Raw genomic sequence first — 25,920 nt, forward strand, 5'->3', positions numbered from 1 at the left:
TATAGTCACCTTAAAGTAGAGTAGGACGGCAATGAGTAGGTGAATGATGGCCGCCCCCACGGACCACAGGTGTTTGTAATCTTTAAATAGTGTGGCTGGGAGTAGCTGCTGCAAAGTTATTACTTTACCCGGAATCATCAAGATTACATAATTTCTGTTTCGTACAGGAATTTATATTACTTTCCATGCTTGTAAACGTGTCATATGAGACTACTATACATTTTGCATGCTAAGGGACTCAATACTTTTAGTAAGATTTTGAATAGCAATATTTTATCGCTGGCCATTATTATTATTTTCTTTTTTAATTAAAGAGTACTTTTCTTTGTGTTGTACGGGATATTTGCGCTGTCTGTGGGGGGGGGGATTACGATTTAGAAAACGAAAAAAAAGGATGAAGTATTAGTTTCAGAAAGAAAGAAAAATGAAGGAGGGAAGAATGAAAGGGAGAAAGGACAGGCAGAGAGAAGAATTGGGATTCTCTCTCTCTCTCTCTCTCTCTCTCTCTCTCTCTCACACACACACACACACACACACACACACACACACACACACACACACACACACACACACACACACACCAGTTTTCCCCACGCACTGAATCTCTTCCACTTTCTTCACGCTTATACTTGTGTTTCTCTCCATTTTGCTCCTGTTTGATTATATACTTTTTGCTAAAAAGTTGTATGGTTTTATCTTAATGATTTAATACTCTGTTACCTCAACGTTAATTGCATTTACAATGATGTTTCGTAAGGGTCTATTTAAAAAGGATTTTATTTCAGTTCTTCCTTCGTGTGTCCTTTTCATTTTTCGTGTTTTTTCTCTGGTTCTGGTGGTGAAGTTCTTTTCATCGAATTATTAAATTTGTATTTTTATTCTTCCTTTGGATGGCTTTATTTTGAATTTCCTTCTGTATTCTTTCATTAACTTACTTTTTTATCTCCCTCGGTTCATTTTTTTTTTTCTTCATTCGTACTTACTACTTTTTAGTCGATTTGTGTTTTCATCTTTCAATGACAGTATATCATTGATTTTTCTAGTCATTTCGTTTTTCTTTTCATTTCCTCAAATTGTCATCTCTCCTTTCCAAACTCTCCAGTAATCATTATATCTTTCTTCTCCTCATCCCCTAATTTTTCACCAACGACATTTTCTCGTTTCCACCTAACACTCATTTCATTTCCCTCTCAATCGCTTCGGAGGAAAAGTTGCAGCGACTGGTAGCCGAGCTGCAAGGGTCATGTGAGAGAAGTTTAAAGATAAATGCTAAGAAGACTGGGGCCATAGGAATAACGAAGAGAAGAGAGAGAATGAGAGTAATAGTGAATGTCCGAAGGAAACAAATAAGGAAAGTAGCAAGTTAATACTTAGGGAGTCTATCATCAGAGGATGCAGAATATGAAAAGTAAATAAAAAGAGGAATTTCAACGGCAAAAATAACTTTAGGAAAAGTAAAGAAGATTTTAGCCGATATAAGTATGGTCATGGGAATAAGAATAAGGATGTTAAAATGTTTTGTATGGTCAGTTTTTGATGTATGGATGCTAAACATGAAGAAGAGAATACAAGCTGTGGAAATGTGTTTTTTACGAAGAATTTTAAGAATTCCTTGGACAGCTCGAGTGACAAATGAGGAAGTATTGAAAAGGGCAGGAATGGGAAGAGGGATTATGAAATGCATAAGAAGAAGGCGGCTGAAGATTGTTGGCAATATCTTAAAGCCAAGGGCTTGAGAACAACTGTTTGCTGGGAAGCAAGGGGAAGGCAGAGAATGAAGTTTATGGACAGTCTCTCGGATTATATTGGCAGAGGATGGAGAGTGGCCGACCTGATCAGGATGGCGGAGGAAAGGATAGACGGCTCTCCATGGACGCCGACGTCACTTGACTGGCACTCCGGTAACGGTAAACTCACTGACTGATCTTTCTCATACTTATTTTCTCAATGTCTCCGTTTACCTCATAAATCTCATTTCCTTGCTACTCCTCCCCAGTTGTTTCTCTCCTCGTCTCTTCGTTCCTCTCTCATAATATCTTTATCCACAAGTCCTTCTTGCTACAAGTATAGCAGCAATTCTGTCCTCATAATCCTATTTACCATTTATCTTCCTAATTTTTTTCCGTTCAGTATTTTCTTCTCTTCATTGATTCTTTCTTTCGTTCTCTGTCCATGAGTTCTTCTTCCCTTTATTCCCTACCCCCATATATACTTTTTGCTTCTCTCCCCTCATACTCCTAATATTTCCCTCACCCTTCTGTTGCCTCCCCTTCCTCACCCATTAATATATCCTATACCTCTTCCCTTTCCACCACTCCTCCCCCCCCTTCTAATATTCTCCTCCCTCACCTCACTTCCTTTGTCCCTTTCCTCTTGTCTCTCCATTCTTTCATTCCTTTCACGTCTTATTTTTGTTTAACTACTTCACCTGACCTCTCTCCCATCCCTCACCTTTCTCTCCCTCACCTCTATATTCCTTCCTCTCCTCGTATCACTTCTCCCTTCCATGCTTCCTCGTCCCTCCTTCTGTCTTCTCCCTTCTTCTTTGTCCCTCCCTTCCATCACTTTTCTCTTCTCCTTCCATTCCTCTCCTCTGTTCCCTTTTTTCAGACTTTTATTTTTTTATCGTTCGAAAGGAAGTCCATAACCCTCATCTGGTGTGTGTGTGTGTGTGTGTGTGTGTGTGTGTGTGTGTGTGTGTGTGTGTGTGTGTGTGTGTGTGTGTGTGTGTGTGTGTGTGTGTGTGTGTGTGTGTGTGTGATTTTTACCAGAGTACCCAATAATATCCCTTGTGTGAGTTCAGGAGGTATGTTGTGGCGTGGTGTAGTATGGTGTGGTGTGGTGTGGTGTGGTGAGGTGCGTGGTGGTGGTGTTTGGAGTGGTGTGGTGTAATGTAGTGTGTTCGGGTGTGATGGTATGGTGTGTTGAGGTGCGGTATGGTACTTGATTATAATGAGGGGCAGGCGAAGGAAGAAAGGAATACCTTGTAGGACGAAGCTCATATTTCTTAATGAAAAACATACATACATTAGTTTTATGGTGCGATGATGTGAGTGTGAGAAGGTGGTCGGTTATAATGTGTTTTGCTTGCTACGGTTGCGTTGTATTGAGAGTGAGAAGGTAAAAGGTTATAATGTATTTTTCTTGCCACGATTGTGTTGTATTAAGCGTGAGGTGGAAGGTTATAGTGCAATTTTCTTGTTACGGTTGAATTGTTTTGAAAGTGAGGCGATGGAAGGTTAGAATGTTTATCTTGCTACAGTTGTGTTGCATTGAGAGTGAGGAAGTGGAAGATTATAATGTGTTTTTCTTGCTACAGTTGTGTTGTATTGGGCGTGAGGAGGTGGAAGGCTCATGCTATGGCTGTGTTGTTTTCTTTGTTTATACAGTGTTAGTTCTTAAATAAAGGGTAAAGTATGGTGTATGCGTAAGCAGTTAGTATATATTTGTACATCCCAGCTTAATGCCCGAGCAGAGCTATGTGTGTACACAGTCTAGATATTGTGGTTGTAATGTACACACACACACACACACACACACACACACACACACACACACACACACACACACACACACACACACACACACGCACGCACGCACGCGCGCGCGCAGAGAGAGAGAGAGAGAGAGAGAGAGAGAGAGAGAGAGAGATGTGTCCTTAATATAATCTAACGCGAAAAAGTGCAGTGAGTTGCTCATTATCTGGACATTCAATTCGATTATAAGCCTTAATGCAGAGTTGAAAAGGGCCTATGATTAAAGGTTAATATATCATGGTTCAGAGCCATTGCGGTGGTAACGAGGAGAGGGAGTGGCCAATGGTGCTGTTGAGGGACTTAAAAAGGTCATTTGGGTAAGGAGATTATTACTGAGAGACTTTATCCTCCTTATCTTCCTACTTATTACTCATATATCTGGATCCTGTCAAACTCATGAAAATTAACGTTAGTTGGTTCACAATGATGATGATGATGATGATGATGATAATAATGATAAAAGTACAATAGCTGGTGACATCCACGGATGGATGTAGTAGCAAAAATAAATCAGACTTTGACTTGGCCAATTTTGACAAACCTATCCTTGGTTCTTACAGACGTATTTTTTGCTTAAAGTAGAGAGGATTTCTATCAGGAATGGGGTTACTTTAGTCTGTATCTAACCCCACCAGATTCAAAAGTCTCTCCAAAGCCGAATAAAATCGTCTGAGTCAACCAGAATAAAACAAGAGTATACCATCGTAGTGAAGGGGTTTAAAACTTGCATGCTGTAAGGCAGAAAATATTACTACAAATAAGTGTAATGTAACATACCCACATGTGAGTGGAACAACACACACGTCCCATTATCATACCTACCGCCTGTGGTCTCCCATTGCTTCACACACTCCATGCACAGACATTTTATTTTTCTTAGTAGCCACTACCTGGGTTTAAACCCTGAGTGGGTAAAGACTGAGAAACACCAGCTGTAACCCAGTATAGGATCCATGTAGTCCCCTGAAATTATTGCTGACTTTTTTCTTGTTGTCGGCCTGATACACTGGATGAAATATAAAAATTGTTTTTTTGCTCAAGAAATAAAGTTCCCTAAAACTACAACAAACCTTTAACTTCATGGAGACGCAATGCATTGTATGAAATAGAAAACACCCATATCATTTTGTCGCTCAGGAAATACTGTCACTGGGGAGAGACATAGACATGCTCTTATGATGTCACTGTAAGTCGCTCATCATCCTGATTTGGTAGATAATTCAGTCTGCCTCATAGAATCTTGACTGAGGAAATAATCCAGCATCCCTTGGTAAGTAATTCATTCTGCCTTAGCACAGCTGGACTAAGGTAATAATCCAGCATCCCTCCAGGCACTGCTCTCTGTGATGCACACCCAGGTCTGCTGCCATTAATTGGTCACCAGCATCAGTTAGTCACCCTTCCAAATTATCCTCGACTCTCCTGGGACACTATGGACTGAGAGGCAATTATTCATGGCATCAGACTACAGTTACTGCAGTAAAAGTCTGTTCCATATTATCATATCGTCGCCCACCTATGGTGTAGAGGGCATCAAGTGATTGGTCTGTACGTCCGTGCGTTGGTGCGCGCGTGCTTCCATCCGTCCGTCTCTTCGTCCATATCACTATTCTGGTCGCGATATTTCCTTAACCCATGGACGGATTTCCACAAAACTTTTGTCAGTGATGCAGCATGGTATGATGAACTGACTAGGCCAGCTAGGCCAAGGGACGAAAGGTCAAGGTCATTTGAGGCCGACTTAGTTTATCCTTTTGAGCGTGGTTTCTCCCGAACCCCTTGGCCGATTTCGACCAATCTTTTGTCAGTGATACAGTATGAAGGGACGATGAACTGATAAGGTCAACAAAGTCGAAGGATCAAAGGTCAAGATCATATGGGCATTGTTTCGATACTCCTGCCCTTTGACGGACTTCAAACTTTTCTCAATGATAGAGTATGAAGGGACGATGGACTGAGTAGGTCAGCAAGACCAAGGGGTTTAAGGTCAAGGTCTACGACCTTGTCATAGGTCTATGACCTATGTCAATTTAGTTTACCTTTAGTCTCGTTTCAACCCACAATGAACCTTGTCAAGGAGGTTACATGGCGAATCTTTGTGCAAGGCTTGGCGGAGCCATGCCGACCGACTCTTTGCTTAGAAAGCTTGGGGCCCGAGTTCTTGGCATTTCAATAGTCGTTTTTTTTTTTTTTTTTTTTTTTTTTAAGTATTCCACGTTTTCTGCATGTTTTACAACACAATGTTTGCTGTCATTCGTTACTGATATATAGTGAAATGAAAATAATTCCGAATAGAATTACAACGAGAATATTAGGCTAGAAGATAAAGGACTTAGTTATGCAGTGTAGAGAAAAACGTTATTAGTAGAAATGCTGTGACATGACGAAGCTAAGTTTCTGAATGCCAAAAATAATTTGGTATCCTACTGTATTCTCGTATCATATATGTATACCTGAGACATGGAAGGATGCCAAGATGAGAATAAGAAGAGTATTATTTCAGTGGCGAGGACCAGTTTGCAGTGTACTTCACTGTATACACAGAGAAATAAAATATATTTAAAGTTTCTTCACTCAATTCAGTATGTGCATTAATAGAAGAAAAATCAATGTTGACTGAATAACCAGTGCTTGGCAAGTTCCGCACACCTTCCGTGCTTCCGCAAATCTGCACTATGCGGAAGTAAGAAATGGTGTGTGCAGGTGCGGTGTGTGGTCACCACGCTAAAAAGGTGCGGAGGTGCGGCTGCGGAAGTGCTGATTGGTCCGCACACCCGTTTGCACATTTGAAAAAGAAAAAAAAAAAGAATAATAGTTGTACAGAGACACTGATCACGCAGCATTTGCATGACAAATTGATCATCGATGATATGGTGTTGGCTGGAGTCATACGTCACGACAAAGGTCCACTGTGTTACAGGAAGTGGTTCTATCGCACACTGTCGTTTATACTTCACTAGCCTGATATATGTGAAAGACATTGAACCGACTTTTATTTTTGTTCTTTTTTATTACGAGTGATGGCAATTAAGAACAGTTGCATAGCTGTAATCTCTCTCTCTCTCTCTCTCTCTCTCTCTCTCTCTCTCTGGCGCAGGACTGCTATCCAATACCCATGAAGTTCACTCTGACAGTCGACAGGCAGTGAAAGATTTACTTCAACTTGACACGTTACGAACCTCTGACCCCCCACCCCTCCCCCCACTCCACCTCCTCAGCCTCAAAACAAACTGACTGCTTTGCCTCCTGCATGATCCCGTCTAAATCTGTGTTTCTCTTACCTGACTGTTACACACACACACACACACACACACACACACACACACACACACACACACACACAGATATACAAACGGACCCACCAGCAGCCACTCACACTCAGCTGTCAAATACAGTACAGGTGTTTTTCATGGAATGTTTTCTATCCCTTGAACAGCACGATTTCCTTCCAAAATGTTGTAATAACTGATAAAAGAGAGACGAAGGATAAAAGATGATGAATATATACAAGTTTATCCTCAGAAAGGTAACTGATAATACCGGTAACCAGTGCATGAGATGAAAACCCTTTACCAAGGATTATAAAAGTATATTGACATGTGTTACCATTGCTTTAAAAATGAATACACCAATCAAAACACAATAGCCAACCTGGATATTTCTTTAAACAAATAAAACCACTAAACTCTGATACAATCAAATAAAAAAAATGTAATGAAATTGATTGCCTAAACAGAAAAGGAAAAAAAAAAAAATAACGATGTACTGTAAAAATAAACATTATATACTATGAGTTTTGCTTTCCAGTGATAAATTTTAAAGTCTTTGAGAAAATTATAATTAAAAATCCAAACAGGAATGGTTATGGAAGATGTGGAAATCCTTTTTCTTGGGTGTAGGAAGGAGGGAGGGGAGGAGGAGAAGCAGAGGGGAGGATGGAGGGAGGGCAAGGAGAACGGGGAGAAAAATAAAGAAGTGGAAAGTTATGGTAAGAAAGGTTTAATGGAAGGAAAAGAAGAGGAGGAGAGAGAAGAGAGGAGTATGAAAGAGAGAAAGTCTCTCTATCTCTCTCTCTCTCTCTCTCTCTCTCTCTCTCAGTCCTCCTTTATTCAGTACATGCATTTCCTCTCTGTTTCATTCATAGTTTCTAATTTGGTACATTTGTAGTCTCTCAACCAATATTTTGAATCCATATGTAATCTTTTTCCACGTAATTGTTTTTTTATATACATCATTGTTAGTATGTGAGGAAGGGTGCGTAATTGTTGATGGTAAGATGAACGAAGGAAGACAAAGTTGACATAATTAAATGGTGAAGCGATGGAATGCGTTTAGGTGTGCAAAATAGCGTGACCAATGGAAGAAAAGGTAGAGGAAGAGCGTGACGAATGGACGACTATGAACGAGGTGGAGAGATGAGGTGAAGACCAGAGGGAAAGTTTATGACGAACGGAGAGGCGAGATGGTGAGTAAAGACAAGGTTTATGAAAGCTGAATGGAGAGGCGAAGTGGGAAGCAGAGGGAAGAGTTAAAAGAGCTCAATGGAGAGGCAAAGTGTTGAGTGAGGGAGCAGTTTATGAGAGCTGGGTGGCTGGGCGAGGTGGGGAGTAGAGGGAATGTTTATTAGAGCTAAATGGAAGAAAAGATAGACTAAGGAGAAGGTGGAGAGGAGACATGGTAGAGCATAGTATGCAGGAGGGTTAATGAGAGGTAAATGGAATGAGAAGAGGCAGGGCAATATGGAGGGTGAGGGTGGTGGATGGGAACGAAGAAGGAGTATAGGAAAGAAGGAAGGTGTTTGATGGTAAGGTGGATGGAAGGGAAAAGATAGGTAAAGAATGTGATACAGGGAGTGGGTGGGAATATCTAAGGAAGGGTAGTATGTGATGGATGGGAAGGAAGGAAGGTTTATGACGTTGAGGTGAATGGAAGGGAATCGGCGAGTCGAGAGTGAGATGAAGGGAGTAGATGGGGGTATCTGAGGAATGGTAGTTTAAGGGGTTAGGACAAGTCGTTGCAGAAGAGGGACAGGAATGACTAGAGGTCTTTTGCTGAGGTTGCTCTTCAAAGGACTAAAGAAAACCTAGGATACAGAGAGATGTACTTTACTACCACCATCTAATTTACAAACTCAGTGGTAAATAAATTCTCTTTATATAGTAACATCCTTCAATATTCAAACTGTTTCTCCGAGTTACAGTTTTGCCATAAATATGTTTCCCTCACCAGTCTGACTCCCATGCCTTGTGTCAGTCACGAGGATTAATTAAACAAAATAAAAGTTTAACGATAATATTAGTATATATATCGTGTAAATTATTTATTTTTTTAAATATACAGTGTGTCTAAAGGGTCTCATTTACCACTTCCGTAGTGATTTACTCTATATATTACATGTACCTTAATATTTTTAATACCAACAAACGTTTGAAGTCTCTCAGTCAGGGATTACACCTTACTATTCTCTTGTACGTTATCCTTGCCTTTTTAATATCAACATAGTTTGCAAATACATGGACGACAATAGGAATAATGTCTGGCTCTTGTGACTTATTCTCAGCTAAATAAACTAATCTAACACTGGCTAGAAAAGAATGAAGGAGTTGTGCCAACCAAGAGAAAGTTAAAGGAAATGGTACTAACATCCTCAGACTCCATTAGCTTAATCAGTGAAACAAAGTCATTTGGCAACAGTTGATCATCGGGACAGAGTTATCTTGATCATGAGAGTTAATATCGCATAAACATAATACAGGAGAATATTAAGGTACCAATTACTGCAGAAAGAAAATGATTAGGAAGAGGTGCTACGGAGCCGACTAAGTCTACAAGAAACCTGTTACATCCTAATTGGGATAACAGACTTCGTTACACTTCTTAATCGGCGATTTATTTTGCATCTTACGCTTGTTTATCCTCTTGTGCTTCACCGACGCAAATAAATGTTGGTATTAACATTATAGAAATAAGAGAAAATCACGTGTAATAAGCAAAATAAGCCACTGGGGAAAAGGTGCTAAGAAACCAACCACTCCATTTAATATATGGGGGTAGGGGGGTTTTCAAGAATACTCCCCAAGTATCCCTGCTTGTCGTACGAGGCGACTAAAAGGGTTGGTGGTGGGTTAGTGCAACACCCCGTAAAAAGAACTAACTAAAAATGTGAACAAAGCGCCTCGGACCCGGACGGACCATACTTTGACGACTAAGGAACGGACGAAGGACATTCTTAGGGTGGGAACGTGGAATGTGAGAGGAGTGAATGATGAAGTGAAAGAGAGAGAGATTGTTCAGGTGCTTGAGGATGCAAAAGTGGATATATGTGGATTGACTGAAACTAAATGGGAAGGTGAAAGGGTGAGAGAATGGGAATATGGTTTAGGTATATGTGCGGGACTCAATGAAAATGAGAGGGCAAGAGAGGGAGTATGTCTGATGATTAGCAAGAAGTGGAAGGAGATTATAAGAGAGTATGGAACAGTGGGTGCAAGGATTGTATGGGTGAGGATGAAAGTAGGTATACAAGCGTGGGTGATTGTATGTGTGTATGTCCCGACAGAGGATCGAGTGGCAAGAGTGAAAGATGAGTTTTGGGCGAGTGTAGAAGCGTGTATGGACAAGTTTGAGAGGAGCGAGAGAGTGCTGTTGATTGGAGACATGAATGGCAAAGTTGGGAATGTATGAGTGGATGGAGTGGTTGGTCAGTGGGGTGTGCCAGCTGACGTAGATGGGAATGGAAGTGCTTTGGTGGACATCTGTGCTTGTAAGGTGTTGGCAATAGCCAACACCTACTTTCGGCATAAGATGATCCACCTGCATACATGGAGAGTAATGAGGAGGATGAATGGTGAACTTGTTGAACGAAAGGCAATGATAGACTACGTGTGTGTGGATAAGCGAATGAGAAGACAAGTGTTGGATGCAAGAGTGTGGAGAGGGTGGGGGAATGGAGTCTCGGACCATCACTTAGTGATGGCCAAGGTAGAGCTGCAAAGAAAGTGGTTGAGGAGATGAAGGGGAAGACAGGAGGAAGCAACTCCTGTGAGAAGAGTGGAGAAATTGCAAGATAGTGAGAAAATGACAGAGTATAAGAGCATAGTGGAAGAAAGACTGGGAAGGTATGAGCTAGAGCAGATGGAAGGGGTGGAAGACGTATGTAAGATATTCACGGAAGAGATAGGCGCAGCGTGTGAGGCGGTTTGTGGAGTGAGGAGGAGATGCAAGGGTGTGCAAGGGACACCATGGTGGAATGATGAGGTGAAACGAGCTGTGGAACAAAGGAAGAAGGCATATAGTGAATGGTTAGCGAGTAGAGGTAGGGGAGAAGATGAGAGAGAGAAGAGAGAGGTATATGTGAGCAGGAGAAGGGAGGTTAAGAGACTGGTGAAGGAGAGTAAAAAGAAAGTGGATGAGGAGTTTGGGAGGAATATGAGTATGAAATGGAGGGAGAGTAAGAAATTGTTTTAGAAGGAGGTAAAGAAAGTAAGGCAGTGTGAAAGGGGAAATAGTAGGGGAGTGAAAGATAGGAATAATAGATTGTTGGTGGGGAAGAGAGAGAAACTGAAGAGATGGAAGGAGCACTTTGAGGATTTGTTGAATGTGGAGAGTGAGAGCAGTGCGAGTATAAGTGGTTGGGGAATGGCTGGGAGAAGAAGAGATGAGAGGAGAGAGGAAGAGATCAGTAGGGCGGAAGTAGTGGAAGCGATGAAGAATATGAAGTTGGGAAAGGCTCCAGGAATTGATGGAGTGTGTGGTGAAATGCTTAGGTATGGGGGTGAGGTTGTTGTGGAGTGGATATGGAAGTTGTGTAGATTGGCTTGGGAAGAGGGAAGGGTTCCAGAGGAATGGAAATCAGGTATAATTGTTCCTTTATACAAAGGAAAAGGAGAGAGAGAAGTATGTGGTAACCATTAGGGGTATTTGCCTACTTAGTGTGACTGGTAAAATATATGGTAGAATACTCATTGATAGGGTTAGGCATATGACAGAGGAGCTAGTTGGAGAAGAACAAGGGGGATTTAGGAAGGGAAAAGGGTGTGTAGATCAGATATTTGTTCTAAGATGTTTGGTGGAGAAGTATCGAGAGAAGGGAAGGAAAGTGTATGCTGCCTTCATGGACTTGGAGAAAGCTTATGACAGAATAGATAGGCAAGGTATGTGGAAGGTATTAAGAATATATGGAGTGGAGGGGAAATTGTTGAATGCTATGAAGAGTATGTACGAAGGAGCTAGGGTTACGGTGCGAGTGGATGGTGAGCTGAGTGAGTTCTTTGATCTCAATGTGGGACTGAAACAGGGTTGTGTGATGTCTCCATGGCTGTTTAATATATACATGGATGGGGTTGTAAAGGAGGTGCAGGGTAGGGCAGTGGATGTGGGGGTGGCTCTAATGAATGAGGGTGAGATTTGGAAGCTTCCGGTGTTGCTGCTTGCTGATGATACAGTACTGTTGAGTGAAGATGAATGGGAGTTGCAAGGTTTGGTGAATGAATTTGGGACAGTGTGTAGGAGGAGGAATCTGAAATTTAATGTAAACAAAAGTAAAGTTATGGTGTTTGAGAGGAATGAAGTCACAGAATGTGCAGTGAGGTTGGATGGTGAGGATATGGAGAATGTGAGTGCATTCAAGTACTAGGGTAGTGTGATGAGTAAGGATGGAGCCTTGGGGGATGAAGTACGTAAAAGGGTACAGCAGGGAAGGAAGGTTGTTGGTACACTGAAAGCAGTGATGAGAAATAGGGAGGAGAGTATGGAAGTTAAGAAGTCACTGCATGATAGTATTGTGATCCCTACCCTGACGTATGGAAGCGAGGCATGGACCTTGCAAGAGGGGAACAAGTCAAGAGTGAGAGCAGTGGAAATGAGTTACTTGAGAGGAGCATGTGGAGTGACGTGGAGGGACAGGTTAACGAATGAAGAAGTGAAGGAACGCTGTGGGGTGGATGTGGACGTGGTTGAGAAGATTAGGAGAAATACACTGAGGTGGTTTGGACATGTGAAGAGAATGGAGAATGAAAGACTGACTAAGAGGGTGTATGTAGGTGAGGTGGAGGGAGGGAGAGGGAGAGGTAGACCGAGGATGAGGTGGAGGGATGGAGTTGAGAAGTATATGAGGGAGGGGGGGGTGAGTTGGGGGGAGGGTAGTCAAATGGTGGGTGACAGAGCGACTTGGAGGCGATTTGTCTGCGGCCACCCTTTGCGGGATTAGGGCGTCGGGCTATAGATAGATAGATAGAAGAATGCATTCAGAGTGGCTTTAGAGATTTCGCAACACTTCTTCCTTAGCGATTTATTCAGAACACTACATATCACAGCCCTCTTGTATGTTACTTTAAACTATGTCGATACTGAAACGATGTAAACAATATACAACATTAAATAACCTATAGGATAAAGTTAAGGCATAAACCATAAACTTAAATCACTAAGGAAGAGGTGCTATGAAGCCTACAGACCCACGACGTTGAACTTTAAGGCAGACAGAATGTGTATGTGTGTGTGTGTGTGTGTGTGTGTGTGTGTGTGTGACTTTTATGTCTCAGTGAAGTTTTGCTGATGGCTGTTTGTTTCTTTTGTGTGTGGGGGGGGGGGAGAAGATTATTTCGGCGTCTGGCTTGTGCATGTAAGGCCAGGCTGTTTCGCTTGTCTTGGAGGCCGATATTTGGTTTTCGTGGATTCTGTTTACCCAATGATTTCTACTTTGCTGCCTCTCTGTTGCTGTTTTGCTATCTATTTTCTGCAGTCGTTTGACCTACTGACTTTTGCTTTTCTTTTGTCTTACTTCTTGCTATCTACTCTGAGTTATTCCTGTATACTGTGTTCGCGTTATCTGCTTTCTACTGTGTACCTTATTTTCGTTCATTTCCTGTTTTTTGTCATTTTGATGTCTTTACTGTTCCTCTTAGACAATAATCTCTGCCTTATCGTGTTTCTAATACTACAAGAATATAAGTAAACTGTGTTGCTTGTTCTGGGTATTTGGTTTTGCATATTCTGTTTACTGAAGGGCAGATTCGGGCCTGCAGTCCAGGGGTTCACATTCATAAGACCTTGTGATTGCAACTACAACTACAAACTTTGTCCTCTTCTTGTGTTCTTCTTCTTCTTGTTCTTTTCCTTCTCTTTAACTTTGTTTTCTGTGTATAGTTGTCTATAGTAAATCCGCGTATTTACTTGTCTGCCTCATCTGTCTTTCAGCTGCTAATTTCTCCTCTTTCTGCTTGTACACTATTTGCTTCGCTAATGAACTTAGTTTTTCGCTCATTTTGCACTCAGGCTGATTCACTATTAAACCTACATAATTCTTATCCTGTAATCCACAGGTTTAAGTAAACGCTTGCTGCTGTTTGACTGCTTTCATACTTTTTTAGCTGGAAGGATATTTACTTCCGCTACATAACCACTTCACTCCGATGACGTTTTGTGAATTCTACTACTAGTACAACCAGACGATTTTATTCAGCTCTGATGAGACACACGACCTTGAGGAATAGATATAGCTTTCACTAAGCCCGTCACTACTTGACATCTATCCTACGCTGAATAAAATACTCTCTTGGTGTCAAGAATAAAATATTCCCGAAGATAAAGTTGATTGCCTTTGTGCACTTGAGCTGGAAAGACAGTTGTATGTCTGTTCGTTCATTCGTCGGAGCTCTAGCAGCCGCATTATGAACCGACTGAGGCGACTGAGGTGTAAAATCAATCCTCTCCACCTGACTGTGTCGTCGTCGGTGTGGTCAACACGATCACAGCAACCTGAATGTCACAATGACCACAACCGTCTGTACAGTATCTCCAAAAGCATGGCATAACACTGGTGCTGGTATTACTGGAAAGAACGTTCAGTGTGCAGTAATTTATGCCCTCAGTACAGTGCTGCTACAGCTTGCTAGAAAATAAATAAATCAATCAATAAAGAAACATCCCCCCCCTTTGTCGCTACCTCATTACGTGGTGAAGGCAGGCAGGGAGGCAGGAAAACCGGTAGTTAGGTCAGCAGATGAACAGGCAGGCAAGTAGGTCATGGGCAAGTGGGCAGAAGGCAAAACACGCAGGGAAACGGGGACAGGCAGAGCAGGAAGGTAGGTAGGTAGGCAGGTATGTAAGGAGGGAGGAAGTGAGGTAAGCAGGCAGGGAAGTATGGTAGGTAGGAAGTGGGAATGTTAGTTCGTAGGGAGATAGGGAAGTAGGGATTCTTTTATATGCTAAAGGAATCATTTGCAGCTTGATACCTCCCTGTGAACGAATCACAGTCTAACAGAGTGGATGCAAAATAAAAAAATCATCGCATCACAAAGTATCTGCTGTACACGGTAAGGGTCATACCTGACTTCGTTTTCGGGACCATAACGTGACAGTAAGCAGCTAGCATAAAAAAATGTCATCGCAATAAACGGGTTAAGATCAAACCCTTCCTGTTCATCCGCTACTTACTGCCACTACCTAACCTACTTCTACATTTTTCCCTTCCCTACTTTTACGTCCATGTTTAACTCGGTTCTCCCAACGTTAAAGCAGTTCTCAAAAAAAAAAAAAAAATCTCCCTAATTACTTCAGGCCGTATTATCCAAAGCGAAAAAGAAAAACGCGGGAGAAAATGCGAAAATGGCCGGATTACCACGAGCCCAAAGCAAAACAGGGAATTCCCTCATTGCTTTTCCAGAATTCCGAGACGCAGGGATGAGAGACACGCTTTTGGCACTTCGCTTAGAAGTTTACCTAGACGTATATGTATTTGCATTTTAGTCCTGTCGTCCCTGAGAATTTACTTTGCTAACGTGATGACACCTCCAAGTTCAACTGTTATGACCTCTCTTCACTCAAACTTGGTCTATAATTGCCATATCTCCATCTTCAATGTCGAGTTGTAGCAATTAATTAACATCAGAATATGATGCTAGTCATGAAAATATGGTGCGTGAACTAAGTTGGAAAAAGACGAAAGTCCGGACCAAGTTTTTTTTTTTTTTATAATGAGTGGAGGAAGGAAAAACAAAGAAGAAAAAAATAAATCTATATGCCTAAAGGCATCCTACATTCATAAAATTCTTATAACAATTGGATTTAAAATCGAGAGGATTAAATGTATGTAGGAAGCAACTTCCATGAAGTGAATTCCAGAGAGTAGTAGTTCTGGGGATAAATGAATTTTGATAAGAAGAGGTTCTGCATTGTGGGGGAGAGAGTGTGAGTTCATGGGCGCTCCCAGCTGCCCGAGTATTTCGGGAGAAAATGTGAAGGGGAGGAACAATTGAAGCCAATTCGTTAGAGCACTTACTGTAAAAATATCGATAAAATAGTGCTAAAGAAGCATCATCTCGACATACTGATAACGGAGGAAGGTCATTCGTTATGGCAGGATTATTGATTAATCTAATGGTTTTATTTTGATTTTTGTCCAACTGCCTCAGTGCAACCGCTCCACATCCACTCCACAGTGGTGAACAGTATTAGATCTGAGAACGCACATGACTTTTGTATATTGTGGCCATCTGCTCATCAGTGAAGAACTCACGAACTCTGTACATAAGTCCCAGGTTTTTAGAAGCAATTTTAGCATGAGATTTAACATAAGCTGTCCAGCTTAGGTTGGGGTTTAGAGTAACACCTAGGATATCAATTGTAGTGGATATGGGAATACTGATATCATTTAAAATTATGCATGAGTCTGAGGGATTCTTTCTATTGGAGAAAGTAATGTATTTAGTTTTCTGAGCATTAAATGAAACCAGATTTTTTTGTCCTCATTGCTTAATTTAAAGGTCCTGGTTCAAAGAAATAGCTGTGTTTATTTGGGAATTTAAAATATCAAATTGTGTTAAGGAGGTACTAAATGTGAAAGAATTATGAAGGGTCGAGTCATCAGCATAAGAGTGTATTAGGTTGTGCGTGACAGATAGGAGGTCATTTATATGAATGAGAAAAAGGGTTGGCGCCAAAACTGATCCCTGAGGTACGCCAGCATTTATGGAATGAAAATGAGAATATATTCCATCTACCATGACCCGTATTTTTCTACTATGAAGGTAAGAAGAAATTAGAGGAACCAGTGATGCAAGGCCATAGTGTGACATCTTAGACAATAAGGCCTGGTGCCATACTCTGTCAAATGCTTTTGAAATATCAAGTGCTACTGTGTGTGTTTCACCATGTTGGTCTATTGTTTTGTTAATCTGATGGGTAAGAAGGCAAAGAATATCTACAGTTGAACGTTCCTGTCTAAATCCATACTGTTAGGCTGAAACAACTATTGCAGGTTCTCGAGGAATTCTTTCAAAACGATTTTTTTTTTTTTTTTTAATCTTGCTACCCAGGTGATCTCATTTATATATATCTCTTAGTGGAGGCTTTGGTGCAGGAGACGGATGCCTTCACGCGGTGACACAACTATTGGGCCGTTCCACTGCCCTGTTATACAAACATCTAACTCCCTCCCTATACCCCGAAAGCAGGATGGTGGACTGCAGTCCGCCGGATTCACGTTGAACAGGAGCCTGGTGCCACTACAATAAGTGAAGGGGATAAGAACTCTGGCTCCCTTTTATACGCTGTTAAAAATACGATGTCGTTTTCTTATATCTGTTTCTGTTATTCCCACACAATTTTGATTGACTTACATGACCAACGTTAGTAGTTTTATTTACGCTTTCATATTACAGTGTATTACAGTAGCTGTAGTTTCGCCTTTAAATTAACCCATTCAACCTGATGATATCTTTCGATTTAATTACTATAATCTCCAGGCGATTTTATTCCACTTAACGATGAGCCCCAGTATCGAAGGAGTTAATAATGGCTACATCGAAATCCTCAGATCCGAAAAGTCTATCCAAAGCTGAATTTCACGGTGTGACAGTACCACGAGTAAATGTACATACGTCACTCAAGACTTGTATTTTATTCCTGCTAACTACAGACGACTTTATTCAGCACAAGGGAAAAGTCTCTTCCGAATTATGACATTCTTGGGCTACATATATTATTATTATTTTTTTTTTAATTCAGCTTAGGAATCACTCTAGCAGTCTGTCTTGCTTTTGACGTACGAAACGACTCTCTCTCTCTCTCTCTCTCTCTCTCACTCTCTCTGCCATTAATCATGCTCCTAGGTGCGTAATTTTCCAAGGAAATGTATAATAACTATTGTGGATCATTAAGGGAGGGAGTGGTGTTGGTGGTCGTTTATTAATAGCCTGATGGCCTTTGATCGACACGTACCCCATACCTATATTTATCCCCTCCTCCCCTTCCCCATTATCCGTCTCCCATTTCCCTCGCCCTCCTTCCCTCCCTCTCCACGCTTTCCTCTCCCTCTCTTTGTTTTCCCTTTCTCCCTTCCCCCTCTAGGTTTTCCCCTCGTACAATTCCCCCCATACATTTTCACCTTTCCTCTCCCTGTGTTTCCCCCTTCACCCATTCCCCTGTACATTTTCCCCTACTCCCCTCCACATACAAGTTTCCCTTCCACCGTTCTCACCGTTCTCCCCTCCTCTCCTTTTCCTTACGTTCTTCCATCCTCCTTTTTTCCTTCTACGTTTTCCCTTCCCAGGCCCCTTTCGAATCTATATTTTCTCCTCCTCCCAATTTCCTTCATGTTTCCCCATCCTCCCCTTTCCCTTTACATTTACCCCACCTATGTTTTCCCCTCCTCTTCTTCCACTAACGTTCTTCTGTCCCCTCTCCCTTTCAATCCGATGACGCATTTTATATATATATATATATATATATATATATATATATATATATATATATATATATATATTTGTCCAGCTGATTCTGATAACTCAGGAGAAACCATCTGCAGTGACGAGGTTATATAAATTCTCCATAAATCCCCCCAAACTTATTTCTCACCCTATTCTGAATGAAATCGTCTGAAAACATTACAGTATAGAAAAATATGCCAACAGCGAGGGCCAAGTACATTAATACATCAATAGCAAAAACACTACTTCAATACGACAACAGCAAGGATAAAATACATTAACACATCAATAGCAAAAACAGAATACATCAATACGTCAACAGCAAGGGCAAAATACATAAATACATCATAGCAAACACATAATACATCAATACGTCAATAGAGGAAGAAAATACATACCTTAAGTACGTCAACAGCAACAAAATACAAAATTAAACACAAGGCACAGACGGTGAGACATAAGATATTGTTGGTAGACATTGGTTTGGCGTTGGCTTAGGGCACATACAAGGCACAAACAGCAAAACATAATGACTCTTGATTGTCATATGGTATTGACTTTGGTTATGTGATTGCTATGGAATGACTGGTGTGTAAGCGTCCACCCCACAAACTCAGTGTCAGTCTGTGGTGCTCGAACCCACACTAGAGCTTACCCTTACTTCAATAATGACGCCAGTGCCAAACAGTCCTAGTCACCCTTACCTTCTTCTTCTCTCTTCTCCTTCCTTCCCTCACAGTTTTTCATCCCCCTCCTCCTCCCCATTTTCTAACGCGTCACCTCCCTTTCTGTGCCTTCTTTCCCCATCCCTCCATTTTACATACTCTCTCCCCTTCCCTTCATGTTCTCCCCTTACTCCCTGCACGCTATCGTCTTCCTCCCCATTTACATTCTCTCACACCATGCCCTCCCCTATACATATTTCCCTCTCCTCTCCTCACTGCCTCCCCCTTCCCTCAGCTCTCTCTCAGACCACTAAATCCCTCCTGAAATTTCTCTACTCTCTGCCCCTCCCAAATCTCCATTCCCTACGTATATCCCCCCTCCTGTTTCCTCTCCATACTCTTAAACCGTAGGGCCTACAGTCTCCTCTCCCTCTTTTGCTTTCTGTAACCTCGCAGTCACCCCTCTACCCCCTCCCAAACTTTCTCTCGTCCTTCCCTACTGTTTCCTCTTTTCACCTTACCCTAACCCACAGCCCCATCCTCCCTCCCTCCATATACATGCCATTAATATGTCAGGGTACTGCATTTTATATCAATCTCCAACCATCACAAAATTCATCCTGGCTTATTCATTGACCCATATCATGTTTCTATATACATACCGATGTGTTGAATAGAAAATAGTGTTATGCACCTCATTAAAAATATTACATGACCCTTCCTTCGTCAAAGCCCACCCTGGATTTTCCACTAACTCTACCATCTATCTATCTACCTATGTATATATATATATATATATATATATATATATATATATATATATATATATATATATATATATATATATATATATATGACAGTGTAATATAGAAAACTGGTCTTTCAAGCACTCACCAATACATAATCCTCATGAAAACTGGTCTTTCTAGCACTCACCAGTACATATCCTCATCCCGATCCTTGCTGCCACCGATAAAGATTGGGTGTAGTACCAATAACTTAATATAGGAATCGCCTACAAATTGTTCTAAAATTTAAGAATAAAGTAGTGACATAGTTTGAAGTACAGTAAAAGTATTGTGAATTGGTCAGATGATTTTAAAGAAAATTATGAAATTCCACTCTAACCTTTCTAAACCTGAGGCAAAAATCTGTTTCTACAGTAAAAGGAGTCAAGATAGCGTGTCTAATCCCAAGCATCTTAATACACTGAGAATTATATAATCCTCCATCTGCACTAATACTTATCACAGCCTTTTTGACTCATAGCATCTCCCTATATATATCTGGCAATGTCGTGTGAAAAATTAGTCTTTCTCGCTGGCGCCAGTAAGTTACAATATTGCAAATTGATGTGCCACTCAAGGCCGCTCCCTGTGATGTGCTGTAGGTTATACAAAGGGTCCAGCGGATATAGCGTCGACTTGTGCCCCTGTGTAGTATTCGAGAAGCCGTTCTCTTGTCAGCTTAGCAGGCTCTCTTGCACATCTCCTTTAGCCATTTATTGTAAATATTACACCATAATATCAACAGTGTGCCCAAAGGCCCTCATTTACCTCTTTCGTAGTGATTTACTCTACATAATACCTTAATATTTGTAATATCGACATACTTTTAGCCTATAAAGTCTCTCAGTCACGGATTACACCTTACTATTTTCTTGTATGTTATCTTTGCCTTTTCATTATCAACATTGTTTGTAGTTACATGGACGACAATAAGAATATTTTCAGGCTCTTGTGACTTACTCTCAACTGAATAAAATCATCTAACATTAGCTAGAATAGAATGAAGGAGTTGTGCCTACCAAGAGAAGGTTAATGGAAATGGTACAATACTAACATCCTCAAACTCCCTTGGCTCAATCAGTGAAATAAAGTCATCTGGCGACAAATGAGTATCGGGACAGAGTTATCTCTATCAGGTGAGCTAATATCGCATAAATATTGTACACAGGAATATCAAGGTATCAATTATTGCAGATATCAGATGATTAGCAAGAGGTGCTACGCAGCCTGCTAAGTCCACAAGAAACCTGTCGCATTTTAGGTGGGATAACAGATTTCGTTACACCTCTTATTCGGCGATGTATTCCGCATATTACACTTTATCCTCTTGTGATTTACGATGCAAAAAAAGTTGGTATTAACAGTATATAAAAAAGAAATAATCACGTGTAACAGGCAAATAAACCACTGAGAAAAAGGTGCTAAGAAGCCTATCACTCCACTTAATATATGGCTTGTAAGGTGGCATTCTGAGTGGCTTAAGAGATTTCGCAACACTTCTTCCCTAGCGATTTATTCAGAACATTACATATCACAGCCCTCTTGTATGTTAACTGATTTACACTATGTCGATACTGAAACGATGTAAACAATATACAACATTAAATAACCTATAGGAGAACTTTGAGGCATAAACCATAAACTTAAATCACTAAAGAAGAGGCGCTATGAAGCCTACAGATCCTCGATGTTGAACTTTAAGGCAGACAGAATGTGTGTGTGTGTGTGTGTGTGTGTGTGTGTGTGTGTGTGTGTGTGTGTGTAATTTTTATGTCTCGGCGAAGTTTTGCTGATGGGTGTTTGTGTTTCTTTTGTGTGTGTGTGTGTGTGTGTGTGTGTGTGTGTGTGTGTGTGTGTGTGTGTGTGTAACTTTTATGTCTCAGTGAAGTTTTGCTGATGGGTGTTAGTGTTTCTTTTTTGTGTGTGTGTAGGGGGGAGAAGGTTATATCGGCGTCTGGCTTGTGTATGTAAGGCCAGGCTGTTTCGCTTGTGTTGGAGGCCGATATTGGGTTTTGGTGGATACTGTTTACCCAATGATTTCTACTTTGCTGCCTCTCTGTTGCTGTTTTGCTATCTATTTTCTGCAGTCGTTTGACCTACTGACTTTTTTTCTCTTGTCTTACTTCTTGCTATCTACTCTAGGCTATTCCTGTATACTGTGTTCGCGTTATCTGCTTTCTATTGTTTATCTTCTTTACTTTCATTTCCTGTATGCTGTCATTTTGGTGCCTTTACTGTTCCTCTTAGACAATATTCTTTGCCTTATCAACTTTCTAATGTTACAGGAATATAAGTAAACTGTGTTGCTTGTCCTGGGTATTTGGATTTGCATATTCTGTTTGCTGAAGGGTAGATTCGGGCCTGCAGTCCACGGGTTCACTGTCAAAGGACCTTGTGATTGTAACTACAACTACAAACTTTGCCCTATTCTTGGGTTCACTTTTTCTCCTTCTTTTTAATTTTCCGTCCTGTGTATAATTGTCTATAGTAATTCTGCTTATCCAGTTCTCTGCCTCATCTGTTTTCAACTGCTACTTTCTCCTCTTTATGCTTGTACGCAATTTACTTCGCTACTGAGTTTAGCTTTCCACTCATTCTGCTCTCAGGCTGATTCACTATTAAACATACACACTTCTTATTCTGTAATCTACTTTATATACAGGGGGAGGCGGTGGCCGAATCAGCAGAGTTGGCTTGCAGTCCTAATGGACCCAGGTTCGATTCCCCACTGGGGCAGTGAACAGTTCAAGGATTTGAATATCATCAAAGCAGATTTTCCTGATCTACCAGAAGGCTCGCCTACATGTCATAATAATACCTCCGCTAATTCCAGCACACCAGTCCTGTATGAGATAGCCCTAGCATGTATTCAATATGGTCGGTGGGTGTTAGCGTCGAAGTGGTGACATGTGGAGGTGTGTGGACGTAGGAGAACTACTGGGCCATGGTAACGGGCTATGAAGCCTATGCCCACAGTTGGACTCATAAATAATAATAATAATAAAACGCTTGCTGCTGCTTGACTGCTTTTATATTTTTGCTGCTGGAGGGGTATTACGTCCGCTACATACCACTTCACTCCAATGACGTATTATGAATTGTACTACTGATACAGCGAAACTATTTTGTTCAGCTTTGGTAGGACGTACGACCTTGAGGAATAGATATAGCCTGCACTACGCCCGCACTACTTGATATCTATCCTTTACTGAATAAAAGCGTCCCTTGGCGTCAAGAATAAAATAATCCCGAAGATGAAGTTGATTGCCTTAGCGCACTTGAGCTGGAAAGACAGTTGTATGTCTGTTCGTTCATTCGTTCATTCGTCGGAGCTCTGGCGGCCGCAGTCATGAACCAATTTGGATGCCTGAGGAATCAATTCTCTCCAACTGACTGTGTCGTCGTCGGTGTGGTCAACACGCTCACACCAACCTCGAGGTCACAATGACCAAAACCGTCTGTACATCATTTCCAAGAGCATGGCATAACACTGGTACCGGTACTACTGGTAAGGACGTTCAAAAGGCAGTAATTTACGCCCTCAGTACAGTGCTGCAACAACTTACTAGAAAATAAATGAATTACTAAAAAAAACATCCCTCGTGTCGCTACCTCATTACGTGGTGAAAGCAGACAGGGAGGTAGGAAAATCTGTAGTTAGGTCGGCAGACGAACAGGCAGGCAGGTTGGTAGGTCAGGTCGTGGGCAGGTAGATAGAAAACTGAACGCGCAAGGAAACAGCAAAGTTTATAAATGCTAAAGGAATAATTTGCAGCTTGATACCTCCCGATGAACGAATCACAGTCCAACAGATTGGATGCAAAATCAGAGATCACTGCATTACAAAGAATCTGCTGTACATGATAAGGACCATACCTGACTTCGTTTTCGGAACCCTAGCGTGATAATAAGCAGCTAGCATAAAAATACATCATTGGATTAAACTGGTTAAGATCAAACTCTTCCTGTTCACGTGCTGCTTACTGCCACTACCTAACCTATCTATCTATCTATCTAGCTATCTATAGCCCGACGCCCTAATCCCGCAAAGGGTGGCCGCAGACAAAACGCCTCCAAGTCGCTCTGTCACCCACCATTTGACTACCCTCCCTCATATACCTCTCAACTCCATCCCTCCACCTCATCCTCGGTCTACCCCTCCCTCTCCCTCCCTCCACCTCACCTACATACACCCTCTTAGTCAGTCTTTCATTCTCCATTCTCTCCATATGTCCAAACCACCTCAGTGTATTTCTCCTAATCTTCTCAACCACATCCACATCCACCCCACAACGTTCCTTCACTTCTTCATTCGTCAACCTGTCCCTCCATGTCACTCCACATGCTCCTCTCAAGTAACTCATTTCCACTGCTCTCACTCTTGACTTGTTCCCCTCTTGCAAGGTCCACGCCTCGCTTCCATACGTCAGGGTAGGGATCACAATACTATCATGCAGTGACTTCTTAACTTCCATACTCACCTCCCCATTTCTCATCACTGCTTTCAGTGACCCAACAACCTTCCTTCCCTGCTGTACCCTTTCACGCACTTCATCCCCCAAAGTTCCATCCTTACTCATCACACTACCCAAGTACTTGGATGCACTCACATTCTCCATATCCTCACCATCCAACCTCACTGTACATTCTGTGACTTCATTCCTCTCAAACACCATAACTTTACTTTTGTTTACATTAACTTTCAGATTCCTCCTCCTATACACTGTCCCAAATTCATTCACCAAACCTTGCAACTCCCATTCATCTTCACTCAACAATACTGGATCATCAGCAAACAGCAACACCGGAATCTTCCAAATCTCACCCTCATTCATTAGAGCCACCCCCACATCCACTGCCCTACCTTGCACCTCCTTTACAACCCCATCCATGTATATATTAAACAGCCATGGAGACATCACACAACCCTGTTTCAGTCCCACATTGAGATCAAAGAACTCACTCAGCTTACCATCCACTCGCATCGTAGCTCTAGCTCCTTCATACATACTCTTCACAGCATTCAACAATTTCCTCTCCACCCCATATATTCTTAATACCTTCCACATACCTTGCCTATCTATTTTGTCATAAGCTTTCTCCAAGTCCATGAAGGCAGCATACACTTTCTTTCCCTTCTCTGGATACTTCTCTACTAAACAACTTAGAACAAATATCTGATCTACACACCCTTTTCCCTTCCTAAATCCCCCTTGTTCTTCTCCAACTAGCTCCTCTGTCATATGCCTAACCCTATCAATGAGTATTCTACCATTTATTTTACCCGTCACACTAAGAAGGCAAATACCCCTATGGTTACCACATACTTCTCTCTCCCCTTTCCTTTGTATAAAGGAACAATTATACCTGATTTCCAGTCCTCTGGAACCCTTCCCTCTTCCCAAGTCAATCTACGCAACTTCCATATCCACTCCACAACAATCTCACCCCCATACCTCAGCATTTCACCACACACTCCATCAATTCCTGGGGCCTTTCCCATCTTGATCTTCTTCATTGCTTCCACTACTTCCGCCCTACTGATCTCTTCCTCCCTCCTCTCATCTCTTCTTCTCCCAGCCATTCCCCAACCACTTATACTCGCATTGCTCTCACTCTCTACATTCAAGCTACTTCTACATTTTTCCCTTCCCTACTTTTACGTCCATGTTTAACTCGATTCTCCCAGAGTTAAAGTAGTTCTCACAAAAAAAAAAAAAAAATCCCTAATTACCTCAGGCCGTATTATCTAAAGTGAAAAAGAAAAACGCTGGAAAAAATGTGAAAATGGCCGGATCACCACATACTCAAAGCAAAACAGGGAGTTCCCTCGTTGCTTTTCCTGAATTCCAAGCCTCAGGGATGAGAGACACGCTTTTGGGACTTCGCTTAAAAGTTTACCAAGATGTACATGTATTTGCATTTTAGTCCCGCTGCCCCTAAGGATTTACTTAGTTTACGTGACGACTCCTCATAATTAAACTGTTATGCTCTCTTCACTCAAACTTGGCCTAAAATTGTCATATCTCCATCTTGAATGTCCAGTTGTAGCCATAGATTAAAACAAGAATAAATATGTTGCTGGTCATGAAATACGCTTCAAAAAGACGAAAATCTGGGCCAAGTTAAGCTGAGACAACTATAGCAGGTTCCCGAGGAACTCTTTCAAAACATTTTTTTTTTTTTTCAATCTTGCTACCCAGGTGATTTCATTTATATCTCT

The sequence above is a fragment of the Coenobita brevimanus genome, chromosome 17 (genome assembly GCF_032717465.1).
Source record: "Coenobita brevimanus isolate Jiangsu-jjx chromosome 17, ASM3271746v2, whole genome shotgun sequence".
NCBI lineage: Eukaryota > Metazoa > Arthropoda > Malacostraca > Decapoda > Coenobitidae > Coenobita > Coenobita brevimanus.